Here is a 9,750-nt window from a genome sequence, read left to right as displayed (position 1 = left end):
AAACTCTGGGTAAGCTTTTCTCTTCCCTCCAGGATGACCCTCCTGCCCCAGCATACAGCTTCTCTTCAACAGCCCCTCCAGAACATAAGCTGACTTCTCCAGGAAAAATATTACTTGCTTTTAGTATTATCCTATCATCCCACTTCTCCACACCCATTTTTTCTAATTTTGTTCAACTCCTCCCTATTTAAAAAAAGCCCCTTTTGTCTTACCTTTGAGAGATTTACAGATCTCATGGTCAGTGAATTCTCCATGCTGTAATAGTGTGCCCCCAAACACCATTTGCAGTTGTCCCTTTGAATAAACTATTTTCTTACAAACATCCTGATTTTTTTTTCACACGAAATACATCTTATGGCAAGCAAAATTATTACAGTCTCTGAAGTGTTTATTTGTCTATCAAGGCAGTTTAAGCATTATTACCAATAATAAATATATGAAATGTAAATTTCAAACTTAGCATGCTACATTCCTACAGGGATTCTCTGATACTTGCCCTTCTCATCTTGACAGCTGCAATTTTTGATAGGATCTTCCCCAAATTTGTGATCCAGATTCATGTCCTTCTGTTCTCTCATTTGCACAGCACTATGATCACACTCGTCTGTGGACTTTTGTGTGCACTGCCCCCTCAGTTGGTAATGTTGTCCACACACTCTTCATCTGTTTTCCCTTGTTACACTAGACTCTCAGTTTGAAAGTCAGTTCCTCTGAGAAACCTTCCTCAAACCCCTTAAATCTGTTTGCAGTCTGCTTTTATGTATTCCTTCTTTATCAAATTCTTCTACTCATACATATATTCCTTCATTACCAAACACTTCTCCCATCAAATCATCATAGCCCTGAATTGTCATTGTGTCCTACTTGACAGATCAAATGGTCATTTCTTTGGGGATGGAGGGACCAACCTCTCTAAAAGAATGCTGACAATAGTGCATTTTGCAAAGCCTGAATTATTCAAAATTTTGAGTGCCATATAAGGGATATAGCAGAAAAGGCTAGAGTGGTTTGACATTACCAGTCTGGTCAACTCTTTGTGCCCCAGTAATATGTGCTCAAGATAAGCCGTTTCCTATGGATCTGCCCCTCATCTCTTAGAATATAATTGCTTCTAATAACAATTTGCATGGGCAGTGAATTACAAATCCATATCAAGGTGGAAAAGCTCCTAAAGGCAATCACATTTGAAAGATGTTACCTATTACCAGGCACACAATAAAAAATCTTTTTGTATTATTATGCAAGCAGTTAGAATCCTATTGAACAGCCCTGAATAGAAGCTTGATTTTAATTTTGAACAGAGAAGACCCATTGAAATGTTTAATTCAAACAGGGGATCTCTTTACTCCAGAGGTGAATTCAAGCAATACAGAGAGGTTGCATTGCTTTTTCCCCCATCCTTCTCTCTCTTTTTAGATGAAGCTTTTCCTCAACCCAACTTCTAAATGTTGACAAATCTTGATCCTAGGCTGTCTTCTACCTGTGCTATTTTCTAATGTGATCCAACTCAGGACTATGTGTTATAATAGATATCCAGACTTATGTTTAAAAAAAAAAAATAACGAATATCCCCATTTAATGTGTATCAAAGTAAATGAATATGCTCAAATCAAACATGTGACTTCAGATCTCCAACTTCTATCTCTCCCCATCATTCACATAAAGATAAATAGCACCAATGACCCAATTGTACAAGTCAGAATCTTTAAACAGAAGTAGACACAAAGCTGTGGATTTGAGGTTTTTAAACTTAGAGGGGAGTTGGGCTTTTGGGGAAATACTATACAAAATTATGAATATAGAAGTAAGATGTACAATATAGTATTTAGTATTTACAAGGAGAAAATAATCACAACAAGTTATAAATTTAAAGAAGTTGATGGGTACTGTAAATGTCATTGCAATATATAAAATATTGTCAGGGCAAGATGCATCAGGAATCATGCTTTTGAACATTTTTGGATGTGCAAAATGGGACTTTGGACTCAGGACTATTCTTTATGGTCCTGAGAGACTTAATATACAAAAGGATAATAGATAATATATATAAAATAAAATGTTGACCCATAATCTTCAGTAACCATACCAGGAAGCCAATTTACTATGTAAAATAACAAGACCAGGAAGTCACAGTACTCTCACTCGCAAACAGTCCAGGAAGTTAAACAATAACCCTTATATCATTTGACCGCAAACAACTGGTTTCTAATTTGTAATTGACAGCTTCTAATTTTTGCTCTCTTTTCCAACTTAGGACCAGTTGGCAAAAGCCACCAATGTACCCCCTAACTAATCACATATGGTAGCCTGCAACTGCTTAGCTTCCCTTCTGCTGTTTCCCCATGGCAATAGCCTATAATCAGGATATACCTAGTCTTCCCACTGTAATGCTTTCTGACTACCTTTGAGTCTCTGCCAAACTCTAGAATAGTGGCTGATGCCCTGCTATTGCAATATCTGAAAAAACAGCCCATTCTTGTTCTTGTTTGAGTGGTGTTTATTTCTATAGTACTCCTACCATTTGTTCCCTAAAAACATAGAAATTCTACAAAAAAAAAAATTACACATGCTTCTAATTAAAAACAAACAAACAAACAAAAAACACATGTTAATTTTTAAATTCATTCATTACAATGCCAAGTATATTCCTGACAACTGAAAGCTTTAGATTTGGTTATGCATTAGAAAAAATTATAGACATATTCATATTTATCTGATGATTGGAAAACTTTTCCACTGTCTACCTTCTGACTCTGTTTATCTCAAATTTGTTTCTCTTTCATAAGTTTGTACCTCCTTTGGACCCCATGGCACAATGCTGGGTGACTTGGCACAGTGGTAACTGGGAAATTCCTAGAAGTTTTTCCACGTGAATAAATATATGTTTATGTGGCACTGGCTGAATTCAAGTTAATTATATCTATCAGTTTCCTCCAGGCTAGATCTCCCCACTACAAGAAAAGGCCTATTATTTCCACATCACCTTACATAAGAGGAAGTGTGATAGAGGGAAAAAGGAAAAAATAGAAGGGTAAGTGGTAGTGAATTTAGTCAATTCAAATGTTATACAGATTTATGGACACATTTCTAGGATTCCTTCCCAAGCCTTGCAACATGAAAGAAGGTACCCAAAGTCTTAAATTTCACTACTTCATAGGACGTATATCTCTTACATACCACAGTCATCTTTAATTTTTGGCTTTCTTTCCTCTACTAACATACGATCATCAAGGCTGATCTGTTGAAGAGAATTCACATAGATCTAAAATGGAAAATTCAGACTAGTAAACCTATGGGAAGAAAACTGGAGAAATTCTTCTGGGAAGAGTAGATAAAGAAGGCAAACTTAAGGCAGTGCATTAGACTAGATTTAGGCCAGGAATGAGAAGTAAGGCTTTCTGCAGAAGATTTCGTCCCTGAACTCTGAGGGTTTATATCTTTACCTTTTAGGTTTTTTTAGTTTCTTTTTGTAGTACTCTTCCTGCCTTTTAGCACCAATGCAATGATAACTATGATTTTGGGAAATTAAGGAATGGATTTATATTCTCCCTGGAGACAGGATATTAAAGAGCATTACATTTTCCCTCACATCATTTCTATGAAGCCAGTGTACTGGGGCATTGTTCTCCAAGAAGTGACTAGAACTAATGCAAGAGATGTTGCATTCATCTCTAGTGCTGAAGCAGAGAAGGATGGGAAAGTGAACAGAAGCTCATAGGAAAGACATGAGCAAGGGAGAAAATAGCAAGAAAGGAGATGAGAAAAATCTCTTTCTTGATATAATATTCTATAGAGTTTTCGGGTAAACAAGAAATCAAGACCCAAGGGAACACGCTAATTCCAAATATAGAATTAGCTAGGCTTGGTATTGATAAAAGAAATCACAGTGAATGTTTGTAGGTAGCCCACAAGTGACTACAGAGTCACAGTGGATTTTCTGTACTATTTATCTGGAATTAAATCTGCTTTTAAACTTTAAGGAAATAGGAGTTATTCTATTTCCATCTGTAGATGCATTGTTTACTTTGATATCCTGTTTATATAATTCTTTATCAGTACCTCCTGGGGTTGCCCCTGACAGTGCATTTACTCATAGTACATATGATTATTCATCTTCTTCAACATTCCTACGTTAGGTTGAGATTGGTTTCTATATTCTATACTATATTCTTCTTCAGTTACCATCAGTACTTGGGAACTTGTTAAAATTGCAGCTTCAAGAGTCCCATTTCAGATCTACTGTATCACAGTTCTGGTGGTGGGTCCCAGTAAACAGGAATTTACCAAGCCTTCAAATGATATTGTCACACTCTTAAGTTTAAGAAACTTTAGTCTACTGTAACTATTCAGTTATTTAAATACTACTTTTAATACTGTATTATTTCAGTAAATGTCACACTATAGTCAACTTGATTTTCCCACATGATAATCTAACCACATTACCAACCTGAAGACTCTATGTATAAACTATAATCTTCACATCAGGTTACATTCCATTGTCATTAATGCAGAAATGCATGGGAATAGAAATAGGTTTTCAAAACAGATAAATTTTGTTTTCATTTTGGTCAGTTGAAAAAATGGTAAAAGAATTTCTGTATTATAACTTGATTTAAGTTTAACATTAGAATACAAACAAATTTTTATTAGGGCAACATATATATACTTTAAAATATTTTGAAATAATAATATCCTACTTCTGAATCTCAAATGGATTTAAATATCAAAGTATGTGTCCTTATATAGTATGTGTTCTTGGGCAAAACAAGACCAAGTTCAGGGTTTATATAAGTGTAATGGGAAACCTCCAATCATGAGGTAGAGAAAATGTGGGAATACTTTATGGAAGAGAAAAGAAAGCCTTTATGAGAAATTTCATTGTGTATCTCAAAATAATTGCCACAGTTTTCACTATCATTATTTGTGTGAAGGATTTCCTGTAATAGAGTTAAGAATAACGTTTTTCGAGAAAAATTTACTTTTTTAAAGTAAAAAGCAAATTTCCTTCTGAAAAATGAACCTTTGTCTTAGGCCTCAAATATTTAAACAGATAAGTTTATTGAAAAGAATGAACAGAAGACTATCCAACATATATTTAGTGTGAGACTCAGACAGAAGTTGAGAGTATAACAATGTCAGTATATGAAGAAGTATTGACTGAAAGTATCCCAAACTCAAGAGCGACACAAATCAACAAATTCAAGAATTTCCAAAAAAATTCAAGCAGGATTAGGACAGAGAAACCTAAATCTTAACACAACATAGTGAAAATGAAGACCTTTAAAAAAAAGGAAAACATCAAGAAAACAGCCAATAAGAAATTGAAAAATCGGATCGCCTTTAACAAGCAACAACTAGGCCAATAGCTATCTCCTCAACAAATGAAGCAAGAAGCCAGCAGACTGGTGTCTTTAATTGTCTGAGAGATTATGATGGTAAACTAGAAATCTATGGCAAGGAAAATACAGTTTCAGAAAAGAGGAATGTGTTTCCATTTGTTGTATCTCACAAAAGGAATATGATACTGACTGAAAAGTCTAGATGCAAAAAGAAATAATGACCTGTCTTAATCTGTTTAAGCTGCTATGAAAAACTATCATAGATGGGTAACTTAAAACAACAAACATTTATTTCTCATAGTTCTTCAGGTTAGAATGTCTAAGATTAAGGTATCAACACATTAGGGATTTGGTGAGACTCCTTCCTGACTGACAGATGTCTGTTTTCTCCCTGTGTCTTCACATGGTGAAAGAGGTAAGAGAGTTTTCTGGGATCTCTTTTATAAGAGTTCCACTCTCATTACCTAAATCTCCTTCTAAAGGCCCTACTCCTATTACCATGATACGGGGGATAGGATTTCATGTGATTTTGTGTTAGGGGCACAAACACTCAACCTTTATTCTGAGAACTCAAACTATGAACCAGATCTTCTGGCATCAGCTTTATGCAAAGAAAATGGTAATTATCCTCCAAAAAGTCTGAGCGCCTTATTCTGAGACTAGATCAGCAGCCTGACTCCCATTGCCTTTAAGTAACTGTCATCAGTACTCATTATGCATTTTTATGCTTTGAGCTAACATGCCCACCAATATATGTCTCTCAGCTTCAACTCCCAATGATCAGGTGTCTAATACCATTTGTTTATCTTCCAAAGGTACTTAGATTCTTCTGTATATTGTTCTTCCTTCCATTCTTATAATTTATTTTCTAATTACTTAATCAGAAAATTCCCAAAGACTCCACCTACTAGTGCCATCACTCTGAGGGTTAGGATTTTTGCATATGAATTTTAGGGGCAAAAGTCCACAATAAGACCAAAGAAAATTATAAGTATATAGCTAAATCCATTCAACACTGATCTTATAAAACAAAGAGTGTTTCATGGAGTATAGTAAAATAAATCAGAGTTTAAACATTTGAAAACAATAGTTTGTAACTTAAGAAGATCTTTGTTTGTGTTAAAATATTCTGAGATCTTTATGTTCAAAGAGGACATATGTATTAACCATGAATGAAAATATAAGTATGCATGCTAAAATTTCCAAAACCACAAATGGATGAAGAAATAGAATGGGGTAAAAATTAATATAACATAAAGCATAAACGTGGCAAATAGGAATGACAGAAAAGCATTGTATGTTTAAATCCAAATTTATGTCACTATGGTAAATGCATATGGAATGTTACAACTCAAAGCTAAAAAATTGTCAATGGACAAAATCAAAACAAAAGTAGTTACATACTATTAAGAAACACCTATAACACTAGAAAATACTAAAATTGTGAGGGTAAAATACTTGAGATATATGTGTATATATATATATATATATATATATATATATCAAACAAATATCAACCATAGTATGCTGAGATAATAACTTGAGACATTAATATGAGATACACTTTAAGAAAACATAATTATTCAATACTATAAATAGGGAGGTTTATCACATATTAAAAAGATCAGTCAATATAAACTTAAGGGAATTCTAAACTTGTATGGGTTAGTAATGCAGTCTAAAATATACAAAGCAAACATTAACAGAAATAAAAGATTTAGACAAAGTCACAATTCTTATTACTAATAAATAAACAGATATACCCTTCAAGTTATTGCTAAGGAGATAAAGTTGTTATCCCCACAAATTTCTTAACCTAGATAAAAGGGACCGATTCCTTGAAAGACAAAATCTGCTAAAATTGCACTAGAAGGAATAGACAGGTTAAATAGGCCTATTTGTATTAAAAACTTGAATCAGTAACTAATAACCTTTCAAAACAGGAAGCACCAAGCCAAGATGGGTTCTCTAGTTAATCTTCCAAACATTTAAGGAAGAAATTATTTCAAATCTTTACAGTCTCTTTCAAAAGATAGAAAAAGAGGAATTGCTTCTCAACTCATTCTATAAGGCTCAGTCAGTTCAGTTCAGTCGCTCAGTCATGTCCAACTCTTTGTGACTCCCATGGACTGCAGAATGCCAGGCCTCCCTGTCCACCGCCAACTCCTGGAGTTTACTCAAACTCATGTCCATTGAGTTGGTGATGCCATCCAACCATCTCATCCTCTGTCGTCCCTTCTCCTCCCACCTTCAATCTTTCCTAGCATCAGGGTCTTTTCAAATGAGTAATGCCAATGACAGACATTACTTATCATAAACCTGCCAACCAATATCTCTCATGAATATAGATGTAAAAGTCTTTAACAAAATTAGCAACTTAAATCTGATAATGTATTAAAAAAAATTTAAGCGAGTAAAAAGACAAGCCACAGACTGGGAGACAATATTTATTTGGATGACTCATCTGATAAAGAACTGTTATCAAAAGTTTACTAAGTACTCTTAAAAGTAAAAAATCAGAAAACAACCAACCAGATCAAAAACTGAGCCAAAGATCTTAACAGTCACTTTACCAAAACTGATATACAGCTAGTGTTATGGAAGGTCATCAAGAGGACATGATTGCTACTGGTTGGCCCTAAAGTTGGATCCAGGAAAATGGAAGTTTCCTTTCCCCTCCCCTGTTCTTGGAATGTGTATTCCACATGCCTCCCTGTTCCCAGAAGCTTCCCCAAGGATATAGCTTTGAGAAAAAAATATAGTATTAATACTGTCCGGATGATATACGTGGAGAATCAAGGCTTACAAAAGGATGCCCCTTCAGATGGAAGCAACACTAAAATGACCCTGTATCAAGATAAATGGGAAACCATCCCAACAAACACATTTTGGCTGCATCCTATTTATTGTCTTGCTATACTACAAGGAAGTTCCTACCTCTCGTATTCAAAGGCAACTGGAAGAGTGGACTCTAGGGTCATTTGGGGCAATGTGAAATAAAATGAAGGCAGTTTCCAAGTCTAAAGTCCACAGTGCTGAATATAAGGACTGCTTACCTAGAAAGAGGAAAGCTGTTGATGCCAATGAGGGCAGAGAGGCAAAGAGGAGAATCTGGTAAGAACCTGAGAACTTCTGGAGGACACCTGAATCTTCACATTGATCTAGTTGTTGGCAGAATAAAAAAAGACAGTTATTTCATACATGCAGGACAGATGCTGCATTTAAAAATTTGTGTGCTCCTGAGAGTATCTTCCTGGTGGCTTCCCTGGTGACTCAGTGGTAAAGAACCCACCTGCAGTGCAGGAGATGAGGATTCAGTCATTGGGTCAGGAAGATCCCCTGCAGGAGGAAATGGAAACTGGCTTCAGGGCTGGCATAAAAGTTGGGAGAGCAAGATAAATTGGAGACCTTAGTGGACTGTTTTGCAGAGCTCAGAGGGCACAAGCTGCCATGGATTAAGGTCTGAGCACCTATAATAAAGCCTGATTAGGATTGGAACTGGTAGAATCCCTTGAAAAATGAGAGAGAATGGGAGAAGGTTGTAGTAACTGACAATGAAGTGGACAAAGTGCCTCATGCTGCCCAACCCCTAATACAATGAAAAAATTTAAACAATTATCTGAAACTTTTGGTAATAAAGAAATATACTCCAAACTCCTAGGAGAAAACTTGTATTCTTTATCTCTTGAAGTTGTAAAATTTATCATGTCTTTGAAATGTAAACACCCCAGGAGATAGCTAAAACCCTGCCTGCAAAAACTGAAAGAAAAAAGGGGACAAGAGACTTTTTAAAGTACAGACCACTGTAGATGTTCCCATCCCCTAAAATCTAGTCCAGACTTTATGAAACCACAAATATCCATAAAAAAACTAGCCATCTGAGTGGGGTACCTGATTCATGCTTAAAGTTTTAGAGTGAAAGCTATGGGGTTTCAGTTTGTGTCTACCAGCATGTTTATGTATATCTATAGATATATATTGTATATTTGTGATGTTTTTCTACCCCAAGAAGATATTGCCAAAAGTGATTTGTTAAAGAGCTAAAGTTTTTTACACAACCATTAGAAATAATGTGTGAGAGAAAATAACTGTACACGAAAAGTTATAAGGAAAATACAATTTTTTTCACATAAGGAAAAATATGAAGGATATTGGGTGAAAAAGTAATTCTGCCCTAAAGTAAAATGATGTTCAAGAATGAAAAGCTACCAAAAAAAAAGATTGAACAAAAGCTGAATGATATAGAATGTTGCAAATGTTTGTGAAAAAAGAATATTAAGAAAGGAATTTAATTTGTAGTCAAGCTGAGATTGGAATGAATTTAATTTGTAAAAGAATCTTAATATCAAAAGTACATTGCTGCAAAATTTGATTTTTTTTCTGTTAGAAGGACAAACTTTTCTTAGATTAT

Source organism: Odocoileus virginianus, chromosome 12 (genome assembly GCF_023699985.2).
Source record: "Odocoileus virginianus isolate 20LAN1187 ecotype Illinois chromosome 12, Ovbor_1.2, whole genome shotgun sequence".
Lineage (NCBI taxonomy): Eukaryota > Metazoa > Chordata > Mammalia > Artiodactyla > Cervidae > Odocoileus > Odocoileus virginianus.
The sequence above is the reverse complement of the archived record's forward strand: the minus strand, read 5'-3'. Positions refer to the sequence as shown.